Raw genomic sequence first — 14,841 nt, forward strand, 5'->3', positions numbered from 1 at the left:
TGTTAGCAAGTCTCTGGTGTTTTGGGCAGGGGAGGGGGGCAAAAATGCTCCATGCGATATCATCCACATCATCCTTGTTTGTGCCTTAGGCTGTAGAAAATGATGTGCCTTAACCATGTTAGCTGAGTTGATAGACTTCTAGCTTTTCAGCTCGTTTTTGCAGAATACCACCTATGTATCACAGATACCCCACGTTGTTACTGGAAATCATTTGTATCAGCAATAAGCGTAGAAGGAGGCTACAGTAAGCCTAATACACCCAACAGCAAGAAATCCTGCAGCATTTATACTTTCTGCAAGAATAATTTCTGGGTCTTTGTCACATGCTGCTTCCCACATCTGGCCATGGCGTGCGACTGAACTTGTCAGTGGACGTTGCTATTTCTAGGTTTCTGCTTTGCAGGCTTGATGTGTGCAGCTGCATGTGACCTAGCAACAGATCTGTAAGAACAAATCATATCAGTCTTGATAGGAATCAAATTAATATATCTTTTACAGGGCACAGCTGCTGTACTGGTGCTGCTCCCTGCACAGAAATGCTATGAAAAATGTTCCCCATTTCCCTACTCATGTATATCCACGCAAGGCAGTCATTTTTTATTATGTATCTATTTAGCTATGTCTTACATAGAAAGCAGCCTGGAAAAGCATCAGTCAACATTAATAATAAAAATAATGAAGAATTACGTGATGAAGGCTTACCAAGCATGTTCTGGTATGTACCAAAGAAGCTGTGGCTGGGAGTCGCAGACGCTTTCGTCTCCGTACAACCTCTCCTTTTGCTGTATTAACCGGCTGCCCAGTAGATGGTGGTGTTATTTCAACTACTTTGCTCTGTGCTCCCTGGGAAGCAGCCAGGCTGCACAGAACAACTATGGGAAAAGTTGCTTTAGGATTTCGCAGCTCCTAGAATTGCACTTACAGGTTATTTCCTGCAGCATCCTGATATTCCTTCTTGTAGAAATAAATGTTACTGATATATATATTAGATTAAACATTCTTAAATGAATGATGAAAATGTTGGTGACGGGAGGAAGCGCCCCTTCTCACAAGCAGCAGGAAATATTTCTTTCAAGGATCTCTTTTCCAGAAATTTCAGTCTGCTACAAGCTGCGCTCCAGCCCTGGTCTGGTAGTGTAATTACCTCCTTCTGGGATTTCTAGTCTTCTCCGCAGCTTATGTGGGATAACCTAATTACTCATGCTCTTTACCAGCAATACCCTGTTCCTTTCTTTTTCCGTTCTTGTAACATTTTTATTCTTCTTTGTTTCTGTCCCCTCCTGAGCAGATACTTCATTAGATTTGCTGACTCTCTTGCATCTCTTTTTTGCAGTCTGTAAAGTGGGCTTTTCCTTCTCAAGCTACTGGCCACATCTAGAAACGCAGCAGCTCAGCTCCTGGCTGTTTGGCTGTCATGGAGTAAGAGCCCACAAAGGAATAGTAAACCCCATCACAGAGTTGGTGGTGTTTCCCCCTTTGGATGGGAGCTAGAGGGGGGAAATGGTATTTTTAGGGTGGAGTCTGTCTCTACAAGCACTAAACCAAGTTGTGCTTAATCTTTTTGCATACTTTAAATAATTATTATAGCCATTGCAGTGTGACATGGTCAGTCACCAGCTGGAAATGGTCATCCAAAGGCAGTTTGAGAAATTTGTTTGCTCAGTTGATGATATTCAATCAATTATGGTCTGACACAATATCTGGAGACTAACTTATATTTGAGGTATGGCATGTTTCAGTGCATACTTTTTGAGTTGCTCCATGTATTTAGTTAGCTGGCGTGTGTCTTCATGAATATTTTATATGAACTCAAAGTCTGAAACATGATGCAAGCAATTTTTCTAATGCCAGCAAGAGCAGAAATTTATAATACTTGTTTAGGTCTGTGTTTCCATATTATAATGCTAAGAAAGCAATAACTGATTGATTATAAATATTATATAATAACTAGAAAAGTTTAGGACCAAACCTGTTTCTTGGATATGGCAAAACCTTTAACAAGACCTAGGAGTCCAAGCAACTTTTGACATGAATGCCCTTAATGACCTACAGTAAAATAGAGTTCAACACAGGCATATATCTATGTCAACACACTTTTGATAATACTATTTTTTCCACTCTTTGATCATGAATTGAGCTGCTGGACTTTTCACATCCGTAGTGGCCACCAGCCCAGGCAAACCCATGGCTGGCCGTGGATGAGAGGGAGGGCCAGGCTGGCCACCCTCCCCCCAGGAGGTCTTGTGCTGCTGCTGCACCCTGCTCCTGGGCACCACAGAGGCCTGCTGCGCACTGGGCTGTTTGCACAGCAGACTGGCAGCTCCTTGGTGTCACAGACTGCAAACAGCAGCTGATTTCTCCAAGAGAGTGTGGCTGTTGCTGTGTGGCTGCAAACCTCTCCACCGCTGTGCTGTTTCCCCTGAGCGGTGCCAAAGGCAGGAGTCAGCCTCCTCTCATCATCCTTTAGGGTCTGACAGCTTCCAGGGAGGAGCACTCCACCAGTTGCACTGCCCTGCAGAGGTCCTGCAAGTCTTTATTCCCAGTCCCTGCCCCTTCCCAGGGAGTGCAGAGATGGCTCCAAGTCAAGCAGCTCACTTGCAGTGTGCTTTGCCCAAGGCTGCATTAGTTACCTCCAAGCCAGGCTGCACGGAGACAGCAGTGCACTTGCAGCCTCTGGCATTTCTGGCCCTAGTGGGAGCTCCCAGAAATCTCAAAGTTTTGGGGCACCCACAGTGCAGATACAGCTGAAATCTGTGGGCAGGACCCAAACTTCTGTTTCCAGCATGTTTCCTCAAGCACCACGGCCCATGCACGATCAAGGAGCAGTTGCTAATGCAGCACTGTAGCCTCAGTTGCAGTTATCCCAAGCAGACAGCCATTCACATCCACTTAGCCATGCATAGTAAGGTATAAAAATGTAAAATACATGAGAATGAGACTGCTTGAGAAGTACAGAATATATTTTTTGTAATATAAGGCAATTTATATGTAAAACATCTGTAATCACAAAAGTGGCTTAAATACAATATTCAAATTCCAGCAATAAAAATCCTGTATCTGACAATGATAAATCAGCACATTAAAAACATGTCACTCAGAGAGCAGATGCTCTATGCAGGGGAAAGAAGGTTTGTAATGTGGAGTTAAAATAGTGGTGACATAAACAGGATCAGTCACGCACAGCTGGTCTGTGTCCTCAGCAGTGCCAGGATGGGAACCGAGGAGGTGCAGAAATACTTCACGCTGCAGCATGTTGCTATGGGCAGAATGACTTCTTGCCACGATTGTGTGTTTACAGGGTCAGACCCCATACTGCCCCTAAAATGATGGGAGCTACTTTCTAGTCAAGTGGTAAATTCTATTAAATTGGGTCTAATGGAATATTCTAGCTATTTCTTTCTTCTTTGTGTTCCAGCACCCAAACCACTTCATTTTCAAGTTGTCTAAAATAATGCATAAACTAAACAAGTCTTACCTAATTACCTTGGTGTACCCCAGGATGAAAATAACCTTTGGATCATGCATGTCCCTGGTCTTTTGGATGACCTTCTACTGCACTTGATTTCTACCTGGATGATCAGAAAGCAGCTTTTCGTGTAACCCAAGGATAAGAAACTAAGGAGATCTCAAAGTAGAAAACATAAGCAGTTCCATTGCTTAAAGAAAAAGCACCCCAAAAATTCACTAAAGAGAGTGGAATTAGTGCATACCATACAGCCACAAGCTCAGCCTGAAATGAACTTTGGACAGCTATATAGGAATTGGGAAATTTCACTCACACAATGCAGAATCACAAGCTAAATTTCATGGGAATTAGACCTTTAAATATCTGGCCTGTGCTTGATTAGAGCGGTGAGCTGATGAGCAAGAGGTCTTCTAGTATCTTCTTGTCTGGTTAAATCTATTTCTAAAGCAATAAGACAGAAGGTTTAGATGCTGGAAACCAGCTATGCCGTCAAGCAGTCTCACTCACAGAAGACTTAAACATGTAATAATTTAACAGGATTATCAGAAAGTAATAGTTAAGGTTTTGTTCTACTAAATGTTCACCCATCCTTTGTCAAGTATTTCTAATTACCAGGATTTTAATGGTAATGTTTAACAGCCCCAGAACTCCAGGGTCTTTTAATATCTGCCACAACAGAGTTTTCAATTATCATAATTCTGTCCTTAATTTCCATCATCATAATTATCCTTCATTACAGCAACATTCTTAAATCTGACTCATCAAAGCAAAATTTTTCCTTGTTTCACTTCACTTGCAGCTCAAACTGGGATTTAACCTCTCAGTCAGTCATTTCACCCTATAGTTTCAATGAATGAAAAAAAAATCACTTCTCTTGTTTCCCACATACAACAGTTGCTGGATCAGTGTAGGGGACACACAATACTTTTTGTCAAAACTAGGAGTCAAAGGTTGAGTATTTATACAATTCTTATAATAATAACAGTAAGAGTACAGGATAAAAATCTCTAATTTTTGCAACAGTCACTCACATCACAGCATGGCTGACCTCCAGAAAACCTAGCATGTTACAAAAAAAGTATTTGTAGTAGATAACAGCCATCTCTCTGATAATTCACCTGTCTTAGAAGAGCAATCCATTTGATATGCTATTAATTACATTAAAAAATACTGGGATACCAATCAGCTACAGATCTTAATTTATTTAAATTGCTTATATGCAATTCACTTTCAAAGTGCCTCAACATTTGCACTTGAAAAATGTGATCAGCCTACAAAAAATTTAGATGTTCTCAGTGTCAGATCTTCTAGCCTCCATCAGCTCTGACTGACTTCAGTTTGATGGCAAAATCAGGGCAGAGTTTGTCTTCCTCAAAAAATGGCTTTCAAACCCACCGAAGAAGGGTCACCGCAACCAGCAGTGCGCTGCTGCATCGAGTCATTCCCTACCTCACCCTGCACTTATTGAAGTCAATGAGGATTTTATTGCTGATTTTGTGGGAACAGACACCAGCCCGCCATCTCTTTGTCAGCATGCTTTCAAAGTCCCTTCTGCAGTACTTCATCCAAGTCAAGAACTCAATTTAACAAATTCAGACCAGGAAGATGACAAAACAAATATAGCTGTAACAAGCAGGTCATGATAAAGGGTTAGGTACTTTATATTACTTCAAGTACTTCTGCGGTATTTCCTCTCTTAAGTCTGTGTAGCAGCCTCAGCCTAGAAGGTTTCTAAATTAAAACTAGAATATAGGAAATACCACATCATAAGACTTTAATAGAGAAAAATAACTGGCAATCTCCCTGTCATCTTCTATCATTGCCCTGTGGGAGGCTGTGTGGTGTAAGGAGGCTGTATGGTGTAATGGATGAAGCAAGCCCTGGTAGCCAGCTGAGCCTTGGAATGGCTGTGTAGTTTTGGAGCAGTCACTTGACCTTCTTTTGCTTCACTCAAGCCAGCCAGAAAATTAGAGGTAACATAGAGCCAGAGTGAAAACTGGACATTGCTTATAGCAGTATTTTCTAGAAAGGTAAATTGCAAAAACGTAATTTTGTAATACTAGTTTTGTTCAGTGCTGTAATGTGTGTGGTACATGCAAACAACAATTCTATATATACACAGAGTGCAATATAAATTTATGAGATTTATAAATGCATGCTTTCATTTTTTGGCTGTATGTTATACACTAAAGAGATCTTCTTGCAACTGCCTAAAATCTAAAGATAATAAAGTGTAGTCCATACTCAGTTGCTAATTAATCTTAGACCTTCTCTTTACATTTTTATTAATTTTAATGTAGCTCGTTAGTGGGCAAAAGACATGATTTATATAAAGGCCGCAGTTAGCTCATCACAAGAGGCTTAAGCTGTCAGCTGTAACATAACAGCAAAGGAGGCTTGGAAACCTTGTTTTTTTCTCTCATCTGTACGTTTGCGCTTGTTAATCCGGTGTTGACTGCACAGTCTTGCCAGGAGGGGATAGAGTCATTCCCGTTAGACCACAGGTAATATACTGGTCAGGTAATTGAGGCTCTGCTGAGAGATCCCAACTGGAAGGTGTAAATGTTTCCAGCCTGAGGTGGGTATTAGACACATTTCTTCACATTTCCTTGGCAAACCTGGAGCTCTTTGAGCACTTCATTCATGTTCTTGAATTAATGTGGCTGATGGCCTCCAGTTACCAGCTCTGTCTACCTCCTCTGAGGAGGCTCATGAGTGCTCTGAAATACATTTCTGCTTACCCTCATTTCCCTGCCAGACTGATCACACAGCTGAGGCTGTCCAGCCATCTCACCTGCCTCTGCAGCAGAAGTGGACTGCCGCTCCTCTTCTGGAGGTTTTCCAAGACTTGGCCCTGGCTGATCGGATCTGGTCTTGGTGATCATCCTGCTTCAAGCAGGCTGGAGTAGATGACCTTCAGATGTTTATTCAACTGACATTTCTAGGCTCCCCTGGTCCTGCCTGCTCGATGGTATAAAATCAGCTTAGGCACAATGGCATCATCTCTGAACGTGGGTCTTAGGTGCCTCTTTAACTGGGCTTTAACTCTTTGACTTTAAGAGGCTGTCTTGGGGAGTTGGAAATCCTCAAGAGTTCACTTCGATTTGCATTCACCCATGAACTCTTTTGGGTGCACAAGTCTGGATCTGGGTCTTACTCACAGCTCCTCTCTAATTGCCTTTGATCCAAAATCTGCAGCTCATGTAAATGGGAGGTGGTGGAACATGTTTATAAAAAGAATTGTGGATACTATAAAATATATTTTCAATCTAAGCTGATAGTTGACTTTTAATAAACTTTTCTGTCTCAGATAACTGTTCCCGAGCTGCTGCCAATGCAAGAGTAACAGCTTGAGAGCAGTTTTGTTCTTCCTTTTCGGTAAAACTCTTTCAGTTGTCACAAATGCAGCAGTAGGATAATATTAGAGCTGAAATCTACCTTTATCAGATCAATATGGTTTGATTTGAAGTCTATATGTAGCTACTCCATAACTATATAAATACTTATTTTAAGAAAACAGGAACAGCAAAGAAATATGTCAGAGTGACTGGCAATAACTAAAATGATGTAAGAAGATATCAATAATACCCTGTGTATGGGTGTGACACCAAAGAAATAAGTGATTACAAGGCATGGTTTAAATACTACTACTGTATTGGGAAATCAGTGCCCTCATATTATACTGCAATATAAAGCAAAGATGAGTACCTTTATTTCCTGATGGCATTTTGAGAACCAGCCCCCATACAAGCTGGTGATCGTTAACTTAATACTGTTAAGAACTGTCAAGATTAAAGTAAATTTATGCACATGAAAGGGTAAGCAAATGCATGTGTTTGAATTTACATGCTTGTTTTCAAGCAGTTCCAGTGTCACTGCTCCTTATGTCCATGTTAAGCAAGATCATGACTTGAGTGTTGCCCATTTAAAATCTTCAGAAAGTATTAGCTACCTTAGATAATGAGACGAGGAAATGTCCTTTGCATCTAGCTGGTCTTTGGGCCCTAGTCTTTGGACCAGCTTTGTGCTGGAACTCTTGCAATGTAGAGGAATGTATAACAAAAAAAAAAAATCTTATTAATGCTTTAGAAATATTTACTGAAAATACTTTTATTCACACAATGTTACATTACTCTTCAACTTGGATTGTTGGTGATAACATGCTGAAATTCAGTGATGATCAAGGGAAGCAGCAGAAAGTAGTGTCCCAAGCTAAATTAAATTTATAAACAAGTTATATCTGTCCTGGATGCATTACCAGCCCTTGCTGGGCAATGCAACACACTGCTCTGGTTACGGACCATCTGCCATATAGCACGTTCTACCCAACAACTTCTGTAAGATGGAAGCAAAAAAAAGTCATTCTTTGCTTAGCCTCTACTGGAGCACAATCAGTGGCTTATAAAAGCTTACCGCCCCGTATGGGAAAGAATCGGAACTAATACTTGGAGTCAGATGCGTCGGAAAATTATTACATTTCAGAAGTCCTTCACAGCTGGAATTTCTGTTTCATCTGGTGGAACTGAATCAGTTCATTTCATCCAAGCAGTAATTCAAGGCCCCAGAAGAGCCAGGCAGGCAAATTCTACCAGAGAATTGAAATTTGGATGTGTGTGGAGAGTTGACTCTGGGCTTGAGTTACCTTTGCAAATACAGGTGCATATTTCAAACTCTGCAAGCACATATGGTATTGGTTGGCAATTAGGCATCCCCTGACAAGGTTATTTGTCTTCAGAGTCAACAAATACAGTATGATAACCTTTGTCTAGGTAAAGAACAAATATATTAAAGTTCCTTATTTAAAATTATTTACTTTGTTTATCATTCATAGAAGTCTAATCATGCCATCGTTTAATCTAATAAAATGATGTTGAAAGACCCATGGCAGGTAGGTAAAATGCAAGAGCAAAAGCTCAACAAGAGCATTTCTCTGTGCTGTGATTACAGTAACTTACTGGCCTAGCATAAAAACACTAAAGAGAATGGAAAACATTCATCTTGTTCACTTTTCTATTAGCACAAGACTGTTTTGCCTTTTGTTTCCTCAGTGTCTTTTCTAGTCTCCAGTGTTCTTGACTATGAGACTTCTGAAATAATTTGGCAACAAAAGAGATACTGCTGTTAAAATTCTCTTTGCTATGCATTGGTATTTGCCAGACATTTCACTCTTCTCTTATTAACAAGTGAATAAATGTAAACCTTAACCAAGTTCTTCTTTGCAGGGTTTTTTTATTAAATAGAATGAAAACAAAGATTTTTTTAAAGTCACACTAAAACTAGGATTTGATTATGATCATGGCTGATAAAATTTAACTAGTTGCATTTGCAACCTTTGAGCTAATGACCCTTCTAATAAATCATATTTTTGTGTCCCTTATCTCATATTTCTATCACTGATAAGAAGTAGCTACCCTACAATGCTAGCAATCAAATCTGTTATTCATAGGCATGTTTTCAAATGCAGCTGTAATAAACAAATATTTTCAAAAGACCTTTTTTTAACAAAATATTAAATGCATTTTTGCAAATTAAATAATGCATAAAGAAAATAATGACAAAGGCAAGTATTTCAACAGTCACAGACTAGGCAGTCCTGCCCTTGACTGACTGAGGGAAAGCTTTTCTGCTTTGGTAAATATTAAGAATAGAATTTGAAAAACACTAATTAATGTGCACAGCCCCTATTGACTCTCAGAAAAACATGACTTTCAAGGTCACATAGCCATTTTTAATTATTTTGTCCTTAGGCTTTAACAGGAGACTCACATCACCATGGTATTCAAGAAAAAATGATGTGCCATATTAGAAACTATTCTAATGACTGAAAAATCTAAATCCATTTTATTTAACTATTTAAAACCTCTCATTAGAATAGGTTTGCCTGGCATTTGGACAGGAAGATCCAAATATTCCTTGCACACTGTTCCCTGCATAGGTGGGGAGAAAAAAGTGTATAGTTCCCTCTGACAGTGAATGCAAACCAGCTAATTTTCCTCTGACACCAAAATACTTTTACCTGGACACAGAGTGAGCTGTCATCAGGAAAAAGATCATAAATAAAATATGATTTAACTATACACCGCAAATAACACATATAATGCTTTAGTAGCAACAGCAGACTGCTCGTAGAAGAGAAGTACTGTTGTTATGATCAGCATCAGAGTGAAAATGAGTGTCTCGGAATAGATTCCTTTTTGGCTTATCATTGGGTGTAAAAAACACTACCTTTCCTTCTCTGGGGAACCGTAGATTGTTTGTTTGTTTTTAAGGGAAAAAGCCAAAAGGCAATAAAGAGGAATCATACAATCTGGCAGCAGTGCAAACGGTGAAAGCTGGACACGTACATCACATAATGCTTTGTAAGCTGACAACTGATACTGATAAATACCATCAGAGCATACTTCTGTCCTCCCACTGCTCTTCTTAATCTTTCCTAAAAAAAATGGGAGTCGAGTTATAAGAACACAGAGATTCCTGTCCTGATGCAGTGGAGGGTCAGTGGTGGAGAGAAACACTGAGCTAAAAGTAGGATTTCATAAAGGAGAAATATTTTTATTATAATTAGCATCAGAATAAAAATGAGTTATGTGAGTAGTTTTTGTGACTGGAGATATGGAAATTTTAGTTCATCTGTATGATGGAGGCTTATAAAACTCTGATGTGGAAACATCTGTTGAAATGAAATGCCCTGTGTCTTGCCTTATAATCTAGACCAAAGGTCTATTTCCAGCTCTGCCACTAGCACCACCGTGACCCAAGGTGAGCCACCCACCTCTCCTGTGTCTCTGTTTCCAGCTATGAAAAATGGGTTAATAACGCCCATCTTGCAGGGAAGTTGTGAGCTTGCATTTTTCAGCCAGATTGGGGATGGTAAGAAAGCGCATTGAGGCAATTGACTGATACTTGCAAAGTGCTTTGAATGCAAATACCAAGTAGTCTTACTTTATTCATGCTTTCTTATCTTTAATTTCTCATTTACAAACCAGTGCACATGTGGCAAGTTTCTCAGTTGCAAAAGACATTTTTGAAGGAAGTTTACAAGCAGTAACATATCAGAAGGTCTGAACAAGGTGGATTTGTTTTGCTTCTTTCAGATTAACTGTTTACAGCTTTTACCACTGAAGTTTCAAAAGTGGGGGAAAAGAAATATAAATGCCTATTTGGCTTTAAAAGCATTTGGAAGACTATAGTATGATCATTTTCTCCCCACATTAAAGAACCTGGTCATTTTTGATGACTTTCCTTCTTTCCATTTCTGTCTTAATCTTGCACTTTTATCAGTTTTAGTTTTTCACGTTCTTTTTGACTTCTTCCCCTCTAAGTGCATACACTTACTGTCTCTCACTTCCCCGCTCCCTCTAGAGGTATGAAATGCACTGCGGCTGCCCAGTGCAATGGCTTTTATATCGCTCAAGGTCAGACTCTTGCAGTTCCTGTGATTTGCCATATGTTTTGTAATTCCTCTTGTGTCCCTGAAAATGCTAATGCTGCTGCTGCACTGGGAGGCCATGAGCTGTGGGTGTGAGAGCTTCTGATAGCAGCAGAAGTGTCCCAGGCACCCCCAGAAAGAGAGCGAAAGGTGGGACCCAGCAAATCCGCTGGCACCAATGGCAGCTCCTATCCTACAGAAATGCTCCCAAGGTGCCCCAATTCACAGCTCAACCCATGGATTTTGCAAAACCAAATGACCTGGCAGATCTGGCCTTCGGAGAGTTGAACTGACCATGTGTAAATACACTGGTGATCTGGTATGAACCCCATTAGCACCAGCGTGCAGCCAGTGCTAGAGTGAGTGGCTCTAAAGTTCAGAATGACTTTTGTTTTAATTTGTTTTCTGATCTGCTGAACAATTTTCAACACGACCTGGCTGGTGCTTCTGAATGCTCGCAGCCATGGCTGTTATTAAAACAAATACAGGGATTATTGTTCTCATTAGTCAAATATTGATTCACATGCTGTTTCTCCTCGATAGACATTGTACAGTCATGATTACTTTTGCACAACATGAACAAGACATGGATCACGTCCATTTCCATTCTACAGGCTGTTGTGTTTTCTGAAGGATATAACATTCCCTTTGGATAATCTAGGACAAACTTTTAGGGCTTTAACCAAGAGGCCTTTATAGCTCTAGTAGTATGAAAGACCTTTTTAAATACCACACTCTTTTGTGACCCTGATTCAAACATGTAAGCAAAAATCTGTCAGCTGTAATAATATGCCTTGCCACACTGAAGTATACTGAGTCTTCATCAAAGTTCATGTTTTCCATTCTATTTTCAAGCTCCAGAAGTCTGAAGTTCTATCAGTAGGTGCACAAGTATTTAGCCTTTGATTTCAAATTGTGATGTTGCTTCTGCTAAATGGAAGTCCTTTTGAGACAATTGTGTTCCTGCTCCAATAATCTCTGCAATTGCTTGTTTCCATTGAACAACTTTCTCTGTGCTGGAGTGATTGAAGTTTCTTCCAGTTCAGGAGCACTGCTATGGAGAGAGACTGGTTAAAACTAGTTCTGACATGCATGAAATTCTGACTCTTTTTATTGTGTGTCACTAATCATCTTATTTAGTCTTTAAAATGAAGGGTCATTGTGCAATGTTTTTCCAGAAGGCTTCAAAGTCATTGATCAAGAAATATGAATCCATCACAGTGTGTAATTGGGTGTGAACTGTCATCATCCCACAACAGGCACTTTGGCAACATCAGAAAGGATGCACTTTTACTTAAATACTCATCATAGCAGGATCTTGTCTCTTGGTAATACAGCTTTTACTAACTGAGAATGCAGAAGATAATTTGACATAGCTGCTCAAAGAAGTTAGGAGCAACCTTTGAGCATATTGCACAGGCTCTCATGATACTGCAAGTCTCCATTATTAAAATCGATGAATTTATGGTTGTAGTGTTGAGTAGCCATGTACTCACCAATCCAAATCACTGCACAGCAGTATCCAGAGCTGTCAGCCTGACAGTTTTCAGAAGTGGTCACAGTGGGTGAACAAATATTTGAGCTGACCAGCTGCTGAGAGGAAGAGGGCTGCTGCAACAGGGATATTAGGTGGGAATTTGAACTGGTTTCTGGAGAGGGGAGTCCTCCTGGTTTTCTGTGAAGTCCTTTCTGCTATATAGATTTTAATTCATGGTTTGGCCTTCTTAGGCACACACTAGAAGTTCAGATGCTTGTCTCACGCTTAACTCCCTCTTAGGTACTCTATTCTGCTGTGCTGCCTGCAGTGAATGAAGGCAACCGGTATGTAAACTCATTATTCTCTCTCTTTATTCCCTCTCTTTATCCCTCTTTGCCTGTGAGATTTGCAGAGGAGGGACTGTATGTCTGAAGTATTCTGAAAGCATCACACTTGCAGATAGTGCTACCAAAAATTAAATAGAGTAAAAATGAAACAGAGGTTATTTTCAAACCCAGCTTAGTATACTTTATTGGCTCCCATCAGTCAACAGGATGTGCATGAAGAAATCATGCATACAGATGACATCAGAAACAGGAACATACATTTGCCTTCTAAACCAAGAGAGTTTATAAATATTTGAAGTTACATTCATCTGGCCTGTGTCTTTTTAAATGTACCTTGAATTCTTTTGTAATGTGAATCTGGTCAAATAACAGTAGAGACCACTCCCTTCTCTGTTTTTCTCATTATTTTGGGGGCAAATATTACCAAAAAAGCTATGGCAGTGCATGGCAGGCTTTATATAATAGAGGTTTACAATGGATTTGCTGACAGGCTCTTAGTGCAGCACTAGCCAACAGAGCTATGAAAAAGAGCTTTAGCTGGGATTAAAGCTTCTGGAATTACTCATTAATTGGATTAATGAACTGTAATTCATCATGCATGTCAATCCTGCTTTAGTCAACTCCTTCTTCCACCCTCCTTGTAACATTCATCCAAGGAAGACCTCTGTTCTGGGAAAGTTCAAGAACAATGTTAAGACTTCCATGATTTCACATTCATTTTAAATCCCTAATGTGATCAAAATTCCCTTTATTCCTTCCCTGAACACCTCTGTAATTTTTCTTTATATAATACTTAGAGTCTTTTTTAAAACCCCTCATTTCAGAGCTCAGGTCTGAATGTTTCTTTTTTAGATTTCAAGGCTGTAGAATTGTCTTCACTGGTCTTTTTTATTTTAGAAAATTAAAATACTAGAACTGTTTAACTTAGATTTGTTGTTGTTGTTGAAATGCAGAACACTCCATTAAAATATTTACTTAAGTAAAGTAAAAAAGAGACACAGCTTAAAAATTCCAGTACTTTGGTTAAAAACCTTCTTTGGAAAATATGGTCTAGCTTTTATTTCCTTCCATTTTTTTTCCTATGTTCTGATAAATGATCTAAAATATTAAAATGGGTTTTTTAGCTTTTTTCCTCAGATAAGCTATTTATTTCATTTGCACCTTCAAAGGACACTTCTCCATTGAATATACAGAATACACATTACTCGAGCGATGGCACTCTGAAACAGTAACATTAGCCCTGCTCGGCTGTCAAAAGCTGAAAAACAGATTCTGCAGATATCACTCCTCTGGAGTTGTTAATAAATTGCCTCGGAGTCTGGTTACAGAAGAATATGTGCATGGCAGGAAGTCAGAATTTGAAATGAAAATGTTTCTGAAGTTTGGAAGCTACCTGATCACACATCTTCCCATTTGCTCTGTGTGTGTCGAAGCCCCTTGGCCTGAAACTCCAAAGGGTAAGGAGCTCTCTGCTTTCATATCTTGGTGGAGAGAAAGAGCTGTTTCATCTGCATATCTCAGCAATTCTCAATTTTCGGCAGACAGAAGTTCCTGAGGGAAAGCAGCTACCTACTTCCATTTATTTGTAGAGTGGAAGTCAAACATGGTCACAGAGATGGTTTAATGTACATATACTTTCTATACAGAGCATTTGCAGTTAAACGGCAGGACTCGCCCTGCCTAAAAGAAGTGCAGAGTAGACTGAGGAGTGGAGCAAAAAGAGCTTCTGCTATTTTATATCAAGGAGCTTTTTCTCTGCTCGTGGCCCCTCTGTGTTGGTGGGAGGATGCTTTGATGGGAACTGGTGAAAGCCTGCATCTCACTGAGATACATTGTAAAGTCCTTCTGCAGGAGGGGATAGCAGAGATGAACCAATGCTGGCGAGATCTCACCAACTCAACCACTGAATGTGACTCATGTCATTAGAGCTGGATTACGGTGCCTCAAGAGAGGGCCAGGCTCGGCAAATGGGCTGGAAGACAGGTCAGGCTGGTTGCACCCAAACTCTGATATGATAATATTCCCTGGCAACAAAGCGGGGACATAGCTTAGCCAAGAAAGAAGAAGAGGGGGGAAGTGATATCCAAAGTGACATTTTTCCATGTGCTCTTCGCTTGGTCTG

This window comes from Nipponia nippon, unplaced genomic scaffold (assembly GCF_047370975.1).
Source record: "Nipponia nippon isolate SJK-2023a ecotype South Korea unplaced genomic scaffold, ASM4737097v1 scaffold_5, whole genome shotgun sequence".
Lineage (NCBI taxonomy): Eukaryota > Metazoa > Chordata > Aves > Pelecaniformes > Threskiornithidae > Nipponia > Nipponia nippon.